Source organism: Suricata suricatta, chromosome 7, assembly GCF_006229205.1.
Source record: "Suricata suricatta isolate VVHF042 chromosome 7, meerkat_22Aug2017_6uvM2_HiC, whole genome shotgun sequence".
NCBI lineage: Eukaryota > Metazoa > Chordata > Mammalia > Carnivora > Herpestidae > Suricata > Suricata suricatta.
This window is the reverse complement of record NC_043706.1, coordinates 23766112-23781339: the sequence shown is the minus strand read 5'-3', so window position 1 is coordinate 23781339 and position 15228 is coordinate 23766112.

Genomic DNA, 15228 nt, shown 5'->3' with positions numbered 1-15228 from the left:
TCACAGCAACTAACTTTCTGTCTCTATGGATTCACTTATTCCAGACTGCATAGACATGGAGTCTATAATACATGGTCTTTTATGTCTGGCTTCTTTCACTTCTTTGATTCGCAGTGTTTTCAAAAATCATCCATGTTGTAACATGTATCCATACTTGAATTTTGAAGGCCAAAACAATATTCCATTGTATAGATACAACACATTTCTTTATCTACTCAAGAGCTGAAGGACATGAGGGTTGTTTCCATGTTTTAGCTACTATGAATAACCCTGCTAAGTTAATTCTAACTTAACTTGTGTACAAGTTATGTGGATACATAGTTTCAGTTCTCTTGTGTATATACCTAGGACTGGAATTCCTGTTTAACTATCTGTTTAACTTACTGCAGAACTGCCAAACTGTTTCCAGAAAGGAAAACACATTTTTCATGCCTCAACAATGTATAAGAGTTCCAATGTCTCCACATCCTCACCAACACTTGTTATTTGTTCATCTTTTTCATTCTAGCCATCCTAGTAGGTGTGAAGTGGTATCTCATTGCGACTTGGCGATGATACATGTCTCTTTATCTGATTATTGGATATTTGTACATCTTCTATAGTGAAATGTGTATTCAAATCCTGTTTTAAAACTTGGTTATTTATCTTTTTATTATACAGTTGTAAGAGATTTTTAATATATTCTGGATATAGATATTTACATGTACTATATCATATTTGCAAATTGTTTTTCTTACTGTATGGGTTTTCTTTTTCACTTTTTTGGTGGTGTTCTTTGAAACACAAACGTTTTTACTTTTTGAAGTTTGATTTATCTGTCTTTTGCTGTGCTTCTGGTGTTGTGTCTAACCCAAGGTCACAAAGAGTTACTCCTGTTCTGTTTCATAGTTTTAGCACTTGCATTTAAGTCTCTGATTCATTTTGAGTTACTTTTGTATTTGGTGTGAGGTTCAGATCCACCTCTTTCTTTCTTCTTTCTTTCTTCCTTTCTTCCTTCCTTCCTTTCTTTCTCTCCTTCTTTCTTTTCATTCATTCATTCATTCATTCATTCTTTTTTTTTTTTGCATGTGTATATGCAGTTATTCCAACACCATTTGCTGAAAAGACTATTCTTACTTAAGTGGATCATCTTGGCACCCTTGCTGAAAATCAATGATCTCTAGATACATGAGTTTGTTTTTGGACTTTCAATATATGTCTGTCTTTATGCCATTACCATACTGTGTTGATTAGTGTATGTTTGTCATAGGTTTTGAAATTGGGAAGTCTGTGTCTTCCACCTTTAAACTTTTTCAAATTGTTTGGCTACTTTGTGTTCCTTGCATTTCTTTCTTTCTTTTTTTTTTTTTAAATTAATGTTTATTTACTTTTGAGAGAGACAGAGAGATAGAGCTTGAGCAGGGGAAGGGCAGAGAGAGAGAGAGAGAGAATGTGAAGCGGGCTCCAGGCTTTGAGCTGTCAGCACAGAGCCCAGTGTTGGGTTCGAACTTATGAACCACGAGATCATGACCTGAGCTGAAGTCATGTGTTCCACCAACTGAGCCACCCAGGCACCCCAGGTCCCTTACATTTCTATATGAATTTAGGATTAATTTATGCAAAAAAGGCAGCTGAGATTTCTCAGGGATTGTGTTGAATCTGATCAATTTGGGGAGTATTGCCATATTAACATTATTTAGCCTTCCACAGCGCTATTCTTAAAAAATAAAACAAACCATGCACACCAGTAGTTACTTAACTCACATAACCACAATTATTGTTTTTCTGCCGTGCGGATAGCTCCTATATCCTCTAGCTACCTTTTAAAGTGGGATGCTTTGCCTTTAAATGAATTGTTTCCTTTTGCCAGACAAGCTCAACTCTGTATATATTTTCGTACTAAACCATAATGATTCTAGTGGGCTATTGGGAGTAAATACTGTATGTATTTCACTAAAAGATGGAAACGCCAAGGCAAAAAAGCAAACATTCCGATGATGGATCATTTGCCACCAAATCGGTGGATCTGTGATGAAGAGGAAAGGTTCCCGGTTCTTGTACTAGATGGCCTCCTAGAGGATTAGCAAGAGCCCATGTGGAACCACGACTGCTCTCTATTCCTTTTCATTGCATACCATTCCTTGATGTGCACTTTTTAAAAAGTACTTAACTTCTCTGAATCTGTTTCGTTTTCTTTATAATAGTGACATCATCCAGATATTCAGGTGTCTGTAATAGGTCACACTTCATTTTTTAGGTTTTATTTTTAAATAATCTCTACTCCCAGCATGGGCTTCGAACCCACAGTCCCGAGACCAAGAGTCCCAGGCTCCACTGACTGAGCCAGCCAGGCGCCCATAAGTCACACTTCATTTTAATGACTAATTATAGTTGCCTGAGCCCCCTCAGGTTTGGCTGCCAGAAAGTAACCACTTCACAGTGCCTGGCACTTGTCTCCATGAATCCTTAGAGGGTGCCTCACATGCCCAGAGCCATTTTCAGCTACAGCTGCCTGCTCATCATATGTGCCCCCTGCTGCCTCTTCTGCATGGCCCCGTCCCCTCGGTTCTGCTAGGACTTCCAGAGACACTCATGACTGGATTGCCGAACCCATGCAAGAGTGTTGTTTTGGGATTCATTTAAACCCCCCCATCCTGTGGGCCCCAGAGCAATGCCACTTCTGGATAGACAAAAAGAATGGTCTCCTCTACCCTAAATGCAGCAAGCAACTCCCCCAGGTCCAGTCTTTCTTAGTCATTCTTGAAAAATCCAAATAGCCTCAGGGCCTTTCACCCCTAACCTTACTCCCAGCTGATCGAACCACCTACTGGGGGAAAACAGCATCTCAATTGCGTCTTATCTCCAGGGCATCCCAACCTTCTCCTCCTCACTGGTGGCTAGATGGAAGCTGAATGAATGTAAGAAAAAGAGGGATGGGGGTGGGGGACCACCTTACTAACACAGTGGGGCGTCTGCTTTCTGGGGCAGACATGAGTTGGTTGAAAATGGTATCCCACCCCAAGAAACATTATGAGGATTAACTGAAGTAGTGCAAATAAAAATACATGAAAAATAACATAAAATAAAAGTAAAATAATGTGAAAAAAACAAAAAAAGACCTTTCCTCCTGGGTTTTAAAATATCAAAAGTGACAGGATTCCTTTTCTAGTTAAAGGCACCTTTTCCAAGTATTTCTCACTGCCCCTAGGGAAATTTCCCCAGGGCCTATGACTCCAGGAAAGATTCCTGGGGTAAGCCCCCTCCTTCCCATGCATTTACATGGCTCCATCCAGTCCAGAACACAGATCAAACGGAGACTCAGAATTTCTTCCTTCTCTGCCCACTTGCCCGGCACTTGGGGATGGCAAACTGCCTGTCTATGGGTTTGGCCAGCTGGTGCCAGAGCATTGGGGAACAGTGCCATTTCTGAGCTTTTTCCCCAGGGGAGGAAAGGAAAAAGGGTGTCCCAACCCACCCTCCTGCCCACAAGGCCAGGGCATTTCAGTACAGTCACTGCCCTAGGGGTCGACAAAAATAGAAGCTTGTTTCATCCACCCTGTGCAAGGCCTTCCTGTGACTCCTCCTCTTTAGAAATCCCCACTGGCTATTAGGAAGCTGGTCGAACTCATCTGCCCCAGGGACCCTGCCCCTTGCCACTTTTCAGCTCTGCGTCTGCCAGAAGCACTGGCCAGCCACCGCATCCCCTTTCCTTTCGCTTCTATTTCAGTACAGGTGCTGCAAACCAGGCACCCTGACAAAGCTGTCCCTTCTCCAATCTGGCCAGACGCGGCTCTGCATAATTGTGCTCTGCCGTCCACCTGCTCCCCCGCGGCTGTCCCCGACCCCACAGCAGGTGCGGCCCATTGTGAAACCTCCCAGGCCGAAGAAGGAATCAGAAATGCCAAACTGGGTTACATAAGTGGGTTAGGCAGGTGGCGGGTGAGGTGCTTTCTATAAGGAAGTTCTGAGTCAGGAGCCTGGCAACGTGAATTCTCAGTTCTCAGATTGGTTTCATTTCAACAAGCAGTTACTGAATGTCTGGTGTGTTCACAGAAGTGTGAGAGATGATTCTAGATGTTGGAATACAGAAGTAGAAGAAGGACTCTGTGAACCAGGCCCTGAGGACGCAAATACCACAGGACCCAGGCTTCAACTCAGAGTCCCCTCGTCCATGGAGGAGTCAGACACAGGAAGCCATACACACAGTACGTGTGACTGTGTGACAGTGACAGTGCGAAGATACAGAAGGAAAGGGAGTAATTCTTCCTTCCGGGAGGAAGAGGCGATGTTTAAGCTGGGTTTTGAAAAATGAGTTCGAGTTTGCCAGTGGGTAAGAGTATTAAAGAACATCCTGTTAGAGGAAACAGGGTCTTTGAACTTCCAGAGGGTGAAGTAGAGAGAAACATGCGGCAGGAAGGAAATTGAGGGGGGCTTGGTGCCCCCCATGATCTCTTTCAAATTTTTAAAAAATGTTTATTTTTGAGAGACAGAGAGCAAGCGGGGGAGAGGCAGAGAGAGAGGGAGACACAGAATCGGAAGCAGACTCCAGGCTCTGAGCTGTCAGCAGAGAGCCTGACACAGAGCTTGAATCCACAAACCAGGAGATCATGACCTGAGCTAAAGTCAAACACTTAACTGACTGAACCACCCAGGCGCCACCCCACTGTGGTCTCTTTCAGTGGCCCTCAAGGCCATCTGAAATAAGCTTCTGAGCAAAAATGCTGAACTTGCTCTGTGGACTCAGCTTCGGATAATCTGTATGCCCCCCTTTCAATCCTGAATATTAACTTGAGTTGCCCCTAGGGCGCCTGAGTGGCTCAGTTGGTTAAACGGCAAAATTCAGCTCAAGTCAGGATCTCTGTGAGTTCAAGCCCCCCCGCTGGGCTCGGTGCTGACAACTAGAGCCTGGAGCCTGCTTCAGATTCTGTGTCTCCCTCTCTCTCTGCCCCTCCCTCACTCACACTGTCTCTCTCCATCTCTCAAAACTGAATAAAAGCTAAAAAGAAAAATTTAACTTGAATTACCCCTGGGGGATGTGGGGCTTTGGGGACAAAGAGAGTGACAAGTGGTTCCAGACAACTGGAACAAAAACAAGAATAGAAGAGACCATAGAGGGCGTTAGATGCCATGTGAAAGGACTAACCTTTCATTTTGAGGGGTGGAGCTTGCAAGCTAGTGGCCATGAGATAATTTTTTTTAATCTTAGGGACTTCTTTTATTGAACCCTTACAAAGTTTTAAAAGTTAGTACCAGGGCACCTGGTGGCTCAGTCAGTTAAGCATCTTATTCTTGATCTCGGCTCAGATCATGATTTCACGTTTCATGGGATCGAGCCCCGTGTCGGGCTCTGCACTGACGGTGTGGAGCCTGCTTGGGATTCTTTCTCTCTCTCTCTCTCTCTCTCTCTCTCTCTCTCTCTCTCTCTCTCTCTCTCTCTCTCCCTGTCTCTCTCTGCCCTTCCTCTGTTCTCTCTCTCCCCGCCCCCTCAAAATAAACATATATTTTAAAAATCTCAATTAAAAAAAATGAAAGTTGGTACCTTTTTGGCATCCCTTGGAAGAATCAGATCTGACATCACTGGATTCATGGTCCTGTAATGAGCTGGCACCAGGTTATAGCTGCCTCCTCTAAACCAAGGAAGGGATTTCTGTTTGTCCAAGTTCCGGCCATTCATTCCCTTAGGCTTCCAGGGAGCCCTCCTGGGCTCTGTGGGCATTTCAGCATGGCCCCTGAGAGCTCCTGAGGGCCACTAGTTTTAAGTAGGAGCGTCCTTTGGTAGGATTTGGATTGATTAGATTGGTGAGTGATTGGATTTAAGAGGAGGGCGTTGGAAGCAGGGGGACTAGTCAGTCAGTGTTAGGGCAGAGGGAAGAGATTCAAGTCACATCAGAAACATGTCCCTCACGCACACAGGTGCAGGTGTACACACACCTAAATATGGAAAAATAGTTCCTTCTTCCTCAATTCTTTGAATTCTTAGATTTCTTAAGATTTCTTTACTCTCTTTAGATTTATTTATGTTCATCCCCCATAGAACTGTGCCCTATTCTTCCCACACCCAACAAACATCTGTTAATTAACTGGAAGGCAAAAACTAGAAAATTGTAGGGGAAGTATGTTGGGACAATAAAAGAGTAGATATCTTCACTGACTCCAGCAAGTATGTAATACACTGCAAATCCCTTTCTAAATTACAATAATGGGTTGTAGAGGAAAGAAAGGACAGAAACGCTAAATTCCATCCCTACTTCCAACATCTACTTCCTCTTCATTGTTGGGTGTGGCTCTTGGTCTCCATTTCTACAGCAGGATGGAAGAAAGATTGTGCAATGCCAGTCAAGTGCCAAGCAAATGAAAAGCAAGGAGTATTATTCATCTTGAAATTGATCTGGCCAGCCTTTGTCTCTACTGCTAGAGCTAATTGCATTCACAGGTGCCATGTTACTTACTGATTTAACCACCTCTTTCAGTGCCACTTCTCAACATTGCACTTGTGAGTAAAATAATGTTCCTGCATGTGTGTCTTGATTACAGATGTCAGTGGAGATGGAAATGGAAGTTTAAAATTTCCTCTAGGTGTTTGCTCTTCCTGGCTCAGGTCATGGCTGCTGGCTCGCAGTTTACATGCACCAGCTGTGGTGTGGTAAGTTGGGGGCAGGGGAACAGAGACCTCCTCATTCATTCCACAAGCCTTCTGTCCTAGTGTGCATTTTCAGGGAAGCGGATCCAGAGTCAAGGATTTAAGAGCAAGTCTTTTACTGGAGAACTGAAGAAAATACCAGTTGTGAGGTGAGGAAGTACAATAGAGAAAGGAAGGCAGCCAAGAAAGGGTGTATAGTTAGGTCAGCTGGGAAACTTTGGGATCCAGTATAGAATACTGTCTCAGAGTTATCCCACCCAAGGGTTGAGAGAACTGGGAGATTTGTACACAAACTCCCATTGATCATTGATTGAGGACTGCTTCCAGGGAGCATGAATTCGCTGAAACCTCTGCCCTGCTACTGGAGTAGGCAAAGCACTGTTTGGTGGTCAGAGAAAGTGCTCAGTCAAAGGAGTGCAAATACTGGCAGTTGGATTAGGGACCAGCCTCAACTAAAATGATAAGGACAGAGGGTATGGGTCGGGCAGTGATAAGAGCTGCTACATATTCATTAAGACTTCCTATGTGCCCAGCACAATCATACAAATGGCTACCAAGATGGATTTTGTTTCTATCTTCACAGAGTTTACAGCTTAGTGGAGGAGACAAACAAGTAACCAGGCAGTGGGCAAAAAAAAAAAAAAAAAAAAAAAAAAGATATTTTATGATGGCAGAAAAGAGATGTGTGTCAGGGAAGGCCTCCTGGAGAAGGTGACACCTAAGCTAGACCTTTAGGACTGGAAATATTCTCAGTTGGGAGAAACATCATATGCAAAGATCCTGAGGAGAGTGAGTTGGTGGCAAACTTTGAGAAACTACAAGAAATTTGGTACATCTGGAGGACAGAGTTCAAGGTGAAGATTCTGGAGGAGGAGCAGACAATGCAGAACTTGGAAAACTGTTTGGACAGTTCCTAGAGGCAGTTTCTTCCTAAGACCAAATCTACTTTCAATGACTATATTCAAGTCCTCAAGTGGTTGTCTCTAGAAATCTTCCTTTCTATTTTAATCTTGCATGCAACCATTTTTCTCATGCATATTCTAACAGGACAGAATATTTTCAACCCTTTAAAATAGAAAACCTAACAAAGATTTGTTTGATCTTGTTACAGATTAAATTAACATATAATTGGCAAATTATTCCTATTGTTAGATTCAATGGCTGGGTCAGCACTATCTATAAAGAGCCCTTGCCCTTAAGAGACTCAAAATATGTAATGGAGTATGGCATATTGTATTTCCCAAAGATGGTTACAATGATACCTCCTAACTCACACTCTATACAGTATGATTGGGTACCCCTCCAGTTGACTGGTGGGCCCTCTGTTTATTCCTCTTGAGTTAGGCTATGTGGCTTTTGAAGCTACTTTGTAAAAGGTAAGCCTCATCTTGTTTTTCTAGGGATGTTTGCCTTTGGAGCCCTGGTCTATATGAGGTCTCAGGCTGCCATGCTGTGAGGTCATAGGAAAAGATCACATTTGGCAGTGCTGACCCATAGTGTCATTTGTGGTTCTAGTTCTACTTCCTAGCTGCTGGCTAATATCAGCTGCCAGATATATGAGCGAAGACACCTCCAGATGACTCCTGCCTCCAGCCATTGAGTCATTCCCAGCCTTTGAACTCTCCTAGAAAGAAAAGCTTCCCGTCTTTTGCTTGGAGGATATCAGAAGACACTCAGTATGATATGAAGCCGTGGGACAGCTTTTCCTGTACTTCAAAGGGGGAACCCAAGGGCAGGATGTGGGCTCTGGCTGGTAGCCTCATTGTGGAATGAAATAGAAGGCTGAGGGGAGCCACAGAGAAACCAGGTCACTGGTGACATCATTTGATTTGCTTCATAAACTCTTGCTGGTAACTAGTCCTAGCTCTAGACTTTTCAGAGTCCTTTATTATGCAAACTAGTTTTAGTTGGATGTTCTGTGGCTTGCAGCAAAGAGTCCTCATTGTGAGGGATGGGATTCCTTACCTGTCAAGGAAGTGAAACATTTCTGACAAAGGAAAGGGGACACAACATCCCAGTGTGTATCATGGGGGAAGGGGGAGCAATGCCAGTTGCATAAAAAGAGAAAAGGTTATCAAATCAGATACATTTATTTGCTGCTGCAATGTTTCCCCAAGTTACGGTTTTTTTCTTTAGTTGGTCAATAAATATGTATAAGCCCACTGCCTGTCAGGCACTGTGCTATGTGTTGGGGATGAGACATCAAGGAAGAGAGTGGTGGCCCATGCCTTTGTGGAAGTTGCATTCCAGCTGGAAATACAGACATTACAATGGTTGGACTGCAGAAGGAATGGAAGATTCTCTAGAAGCAGTAACAGACCCTTGCTGAGGTTGAAGTGTCCTAGCTTCCCTGAGAAAGTGACATTTAAGCAGAGCCGAAAAGATGAGCAGAGAGTTAGTCAGGAGCTGGGGGGAAATATTTGAGGTAGTAAGAATACCACATATTTGGCTATAGGACTTCTAAAGGGTTTTAAAGTATAAATGTGCATCGTGAACCCCAAGAGGGGCTAAAGTATGCAGCATTCCCCAGGCTTATTGACATGAAGCTATAATTTATTTGAAAAGCATCTTTTAAGACTTAGAAGAAACAAGCATGGCTTCAGGAATCAACAGAAGTGTTCTGGGGGCAGAGGGAACACGGCCCTTATTCAGGTAAAGGTCTATGTATGAGAACAGAGGGTTGTTAGATAGGTAATAGATAGATAAGTAGATAGATAAATAGGTAGGTAGATAGATAGATAGATGATAGATATGAATGAGATAGATGGATCAGTGGATGAATGGATGGATGGATGGTAGATGGACAGAGAGAGGAACTTTAGACAGGCCCGGAGGGTCAGCATACGCAGGACTTTGAATGTCAGGATACACAGTGTGTTGGTGTCTGAGTGTTGAGCCATGGCTCAGGTTGTATGTGTGAATCTGGGAGCAAGAAGGAGGGTTGCAGTGATGTAGGCATGAAGCAATGAAATTCTAATTGGACAGTTGGGGTAGGGAACAGGTAGAAAGGGATACATTTAAGAGACAGTGTAGAGGAGGAACAGGGAATTAACAATAGATATCAAGTGAAAAGAAGGGCAAGAGGAAGCGAAGTTTAGAGACTTGCTTTTGGGAAGAAGAGGATCAGTAGAAAGAAATGGAAAACTTCTTTCTCTAGATCCGATAGTTCACTGTGCAATGTCAGAAAGATCTCAAGTCACCAGGTTCCTAGGCATTTGCCAGATCATTGACGATGCTGGTAAAACTGGGAAAGCAGGGAGAGAAGACAGGAGTTACAGTAAATAGAGGCTTGGAGATTTCTACTGGGTTTTAATCATCTGTGTCATCTATTACTGCGACCTCTGAGAGCTGCCTCTATTTTCGTTCACAATGGTCCGCATGAGTGACATCGTCTACCTCAAACTTGTGCAGCCCCATTTCAGTAAGAGGAGAGAGTGATAGAAATTTCCTTTCAGGGTAGGATGTTATCACAGATAAAAAAGAGAAGATATTTAAAAGAAAAATAACCCAGCAGTGCACTATTCATCAATTTCACTCTCTCTCTCCCTCTTTCACCTTGCCTGACCTAATACCCTGAAACATCCATGATAAGAAATGTAGGCACAGATAGCTTTCTATGGAACAGGATCCTCACAGAGCACAACCGTGATTAATATAGCCCCCCACACAGGTGATGTTTTTATTCCTTAACTGCCTCTCATTCCTCTGGAGAATTGATGTGCTTCTCTCTGTCAGAGTCAGGATTGGTCGTGTGAGTCCCTGGAGATCACAGCAAGATGCACAGTGCTGTCTGTTGCAGACTCTGAATCTTCCAGAAGCCCATGACCCAGAATCTTTTGGCCATTCCCTAATAATCACATTTGAGGTTGACAGAAACATTTCCTTTGATCACCTTTGACCTCCTCTATGTGGAGTTGTCGACAAATCCCTGTCACCTGGAATCCCGACTCATGGCTTACAAAAATCCAGTAGGGCTTTGCTGGGATTGAAATGAGCATTTACATTCCATTCAATTCGGGGAAAGTTTTCTAAATGCCTCCTCTGCATCAGACACAGGGCTCAACACTGGGGACGAACATCGGACACAGTAACTAAACACCTGTGACCAGGCCTACATAGGTAGGGACTAGGGGCTGGAGACACAGGGACTAGAGGCTGCAAGGAGATTAAGGCAGGTATCAAGAGGAAGTGACACTTGACCTTGAAGAGTGAGTACAATTTTGACAGGTGTAGAAAGATCCCCAAGCAGAGAGACCAGCATGAGTCTCTGACCTTATTAGAGGCAAAAATAACAAAGTAGACTCAACCTCTGACATCAGGAGCAGAAGGAGCGGTGTGGCCTAACAATGAGGCTTTATAAATGTCACGCTCACTGTTTTATGAATAACAGTACAATAACAGCTGAATTCTAATGAATGTTTATTACGGGGCAGGCACACTGCTCTGTGCTAGACATGAAGTTTCTTTCAATTCTGTACAGTCTATGGAGGCCTTTTATTGGCCAGGAAGCTGAGGCTTGGAGAGTTTCAGTAAGGTGTCCAAGGCCACACAGCTGGCAGCCGTCACCCCAGCTCTGCCTGCCCCCCAGCCCGGTCCCCCCCAACCTCTCTCGCTTGCAGCCAGGGAGGAAGGTAGTATGCAAAAGTCTCCAAACCTGGCTGAGCTCTTAAAATACACGTGTTCTCTGACTCCGCTCCCAGAAGTGTGATTCAGTGGGTCTCAGGGAGAGTCCAATGTGGCTCTGTACTTTTAGAAACGTTCCTGGGTGATTCTGATGGGAAACGACACACAGGGGCTATGAAGCTTGTGGGGTGACTGCTGTCCCGTCCTGCCCCCGGAGCCGTGCTGCCCTTTCAGTTCCCATCTCACTGGGGAGGACGTTTGACACAACTTACAAGTTGGGACTTCTATACCTTGCCCTGCTGCCAACCAGCTGTCTGATTTTGGAAGAGTCACGTGGCCTTTTGGGTTTTAATTCTTCGTATGTGAGAGTCAGGAGTAGACCAGATGACTCCTGATATTACCTCAGGCTTCACCATTCCACAGTTTTGCTGAGCAATGACAGAACCCCTGATGTTAGGATATGACCGATTCAGTATTTGAAGCTTAGAAATCTGTATTAGTTTCCTAGGGCTTCTGTAACAAAATGTCGTAGACGGAGTGGCTTGAACAACAGAAATTTACTGTCACCCACAGTTGCAAAGCAAGGGAGTACCAAATCCGGGTGTCAGCAGGCTGGTTCCTTCTGGGGTTGTGAGGAAGAATCTGTTCCAGACTTTTCTCCCGGCTTCTGGTGGTTTGCTGGTCAGCTGTAGATGGGAACCTCCATCTTCATATGATGCTTTTCCTGTGTGTGTCTATGTCCAATTTTCCCCTTTTCATCAGGGTTCCAGTCATATTGGGGTAGGACTCCCCCTAATCCAGTTTGACCTTATCTTCACTAAGTACATCTGCAATGATCCTGTTTCCAAATAGTCACATTCTGAGGTGCTGAGATTAGAAATCCACCATATAAATTTTTAGGATCCAATTAGAAACACAACAAAGTCGTAGTGAAAAACACCACTAAAATAAACCAGTCACTCGATATTAAGCTTCTACTTCCATCAGGCATGTTTGTTGCAAACAATAGAACCCACTCATGCCAGTTTATGCTGGGAAGGAATTTACTAAAGGGGCTTGCTAACCCCAGAGGGGCTGCTGGGTCAGGAAGGAAACCGCAGTGTACTGAGGTCCTGTTGTAGTGCCTCCTGCTGGGCATGGACACTCAGCTCCCAGAGCGTTGCTTGCTGCTGGGTGCAGGACCTGGGCCACTGTCGCCCAGGGCAGCCCAGCAACGAGCCCCATAGTGTGCCTGCAGCCTTATATGGCTTCCTTCTAGCAGAATCTCACACAAGTGTGTCTTATACTTTTAGTGGGATCCTTTGGCAAAACTACATTGAAAGGGAAAATGTACATAACCTTTGACTCAGCAATTCCACGCCTATGAAATATTTTTCCTGAGGAAATAATTCAATCAGTGCCCAGAGATATATTTAGCGTTGCTTATATAAACCAAAACACCAAAAATCCATCAATCAATGGTAGATGGTTAAATAAACCATGATAGAAGTGTGCCCAGGAATAAAGCTATATTAAGTCTAATGTTATAAATCAGTGGTCCTGAGCTAAGTCATACCCATGTCCCCTTTTTATAATAAATATTTATAATGCTCCCTTTACTATCCTGAAATAAAATTCCCATATAATATAACTTATACACATGATCTTAAGAAATCAATATAATGGCACAATGAATCACACATGTAAGCTGAAAAGATTGCCTTCACAGTAACATAAAAGAGAAATAAATGAAAAGAGGGGAAGTGACAATGAAACACGTCCATATGTAAACGTACAGACAGGCATGTACTAGGAGACATATGGAAGTCAAAGCTGGTGCCCATGTGTGTGATCGCCATGAATGTCAGAGGACAAATGTGGACACTTCAGCCATGTGCAGTGGGAGTTCAGATCTCATTAGTGCTTTGATATTATTGCTGATGCTTTGGCTATGGCTACTTTGCTACTGATTACCCAAAATGGACAAAGCAAGGTGCAGCCTCCCTCAATATCCCTCTACATTCCTGAAATATGCAGGGTATACTAAATTCACACACAAATTATTTGTGTCTAAATTAAAATAAAGTTTGGATATTAGCTCAAATTATTCCAAACAGGCCTTTCAATCACACAAATGTCTGGAGTGATATTTCAAAATTATGAAGGCTACTTCTTCATGTGATGGATTGACTTGCATATTATAGAATGCTCAGCATCGCTGGACCCCCCACCCACTAAATTCCAAGAATCCCACCAAACAAACTTCCTACAAATTTCCAGCACATCCCTGGTATGGAGGAGAATGCTCACTTTGAGAATCAGTTACCACTCATCTGTATTAGTTGACACAGAAAAAAGTCTACAATATATATTTTTATTACAATGTACGGTTGAGTAAAAATGTTGGCATAAGGATCAGCATCTACAACATGATTCTATTTTAGAAAAAAGAAAAACATAAAAAAAGGATGCATGAAAGAAAAATGTGTGTGTGTAAGCATGTGCACATCCACAGAGGAACAAACCTGAGTATTTATAAACAAACATATTTACTGTAGTTGTCTCTGATGATGAGATTACAGGTAATTTTCACGTCTATTTTTCTGAATGGGTGGAGTTTTAATAATGACACATTACTTTCATAATCCGAAAAATAAACTATTTCCATTTGGCAAACAAATAAAAGGAGAAGGTGGGTTTCTCAACTTCAGCGCTATTGGTATCTTGAGCTGATCATTCTTCCCTGTCCTGTGTGCTCTGGGATGCTCAGTAGCATCCGTGGCCTTGACCTGCTAGCTGCTCACAGCACAGGCCACCCCCATCCCCAGATGTGAGCAAGAACATTTCCAGACATGCCAACTGTCGCCCCCCATTGAGAACCACTGCTGAAAAGGAATGTGAGCTCAGACTCTGGCATCCAGGTACCTCGGTTGTAACCCAGCCACACTATTTGTAATCTGTGGAAGTCACTGGATAAGTCTGCCTCAGATTCCTAGTCTGTGAAATAGATGATGGTACATCATGGGGTTGCTTGAGAATTAAATTTAAAAATGTACATTTCAATGATTCACAACTCCTGAGTATAGTAAAATGCACAAAAATGTGAGCTTTGATTATGAAAGGGAAAGATCTCCTTCAGTTATGGGGTGGGGGGAATATTATACAGTGAAACCTTGGTTTGCAAGCATAGTTTATTCTGAAACATGCTTGTAATCCAAAGCACTCATATATTAAAATGAATTTCAAGAACTATTGGCTCAGTTGTCACATTTGGCATCACATACCACTTTTAGTGCAAGACATTGCTCATTTAGCACATTAAAACTTATTAGAAATGTTTGCTTGTCTTGTGGAACACTCACAGAACACGTTACTTGCAATCCAAGGTTTTACTGTAAATAGAGAAGTGCCCCGGGAAGGAGCTGGTGAAGAAGAATCTGTGGAGATTCCAATTCCTCAAGAAACTGAACTCTTCCCACTGGGTCTTGGAAGTCCCTCTCTGTGCTGGGTCTTTCCTGGGACCTAGATAAAGTCTGAACATGCCCCAAGTCTTTTCTGATGTCTGGAGCCACCCTTATTCACCTGTCCCCCACAGCGTGCACCTGGACCCCCTCCAGAGCCTAATGAGTGGAGGGACAGAACCTTCTGTGGTTGGCACTATATACTCTGCTCTGAAGTCTCCTGGGCTTGGACTTGGCAAATGTTGAAAGCCCTGCTTTCTGGAGGGGGCATTTAATCAATTTCTCAGGGACTCTCCCATGCCAACCCTGCTGCAGATTCCAGGATGCAGGTGACACCTTCCTCTCCCTGGCTGCCACGGAAGCTCCTTCAGCCACAGGGTGTCCACCCTCTGGGGGTTGCCCCACCCATCAGCTCACACCTGATACCCAAGAAGGAGGACCAGCTGCCCCACTTTCTATGACAGGTGAATCACATCCTCCACTCAGGGCCTCAGGGCAGTGTGGACACTAGCACACAGCTGTCCCTCTGCACCCTAATCTTAGGGG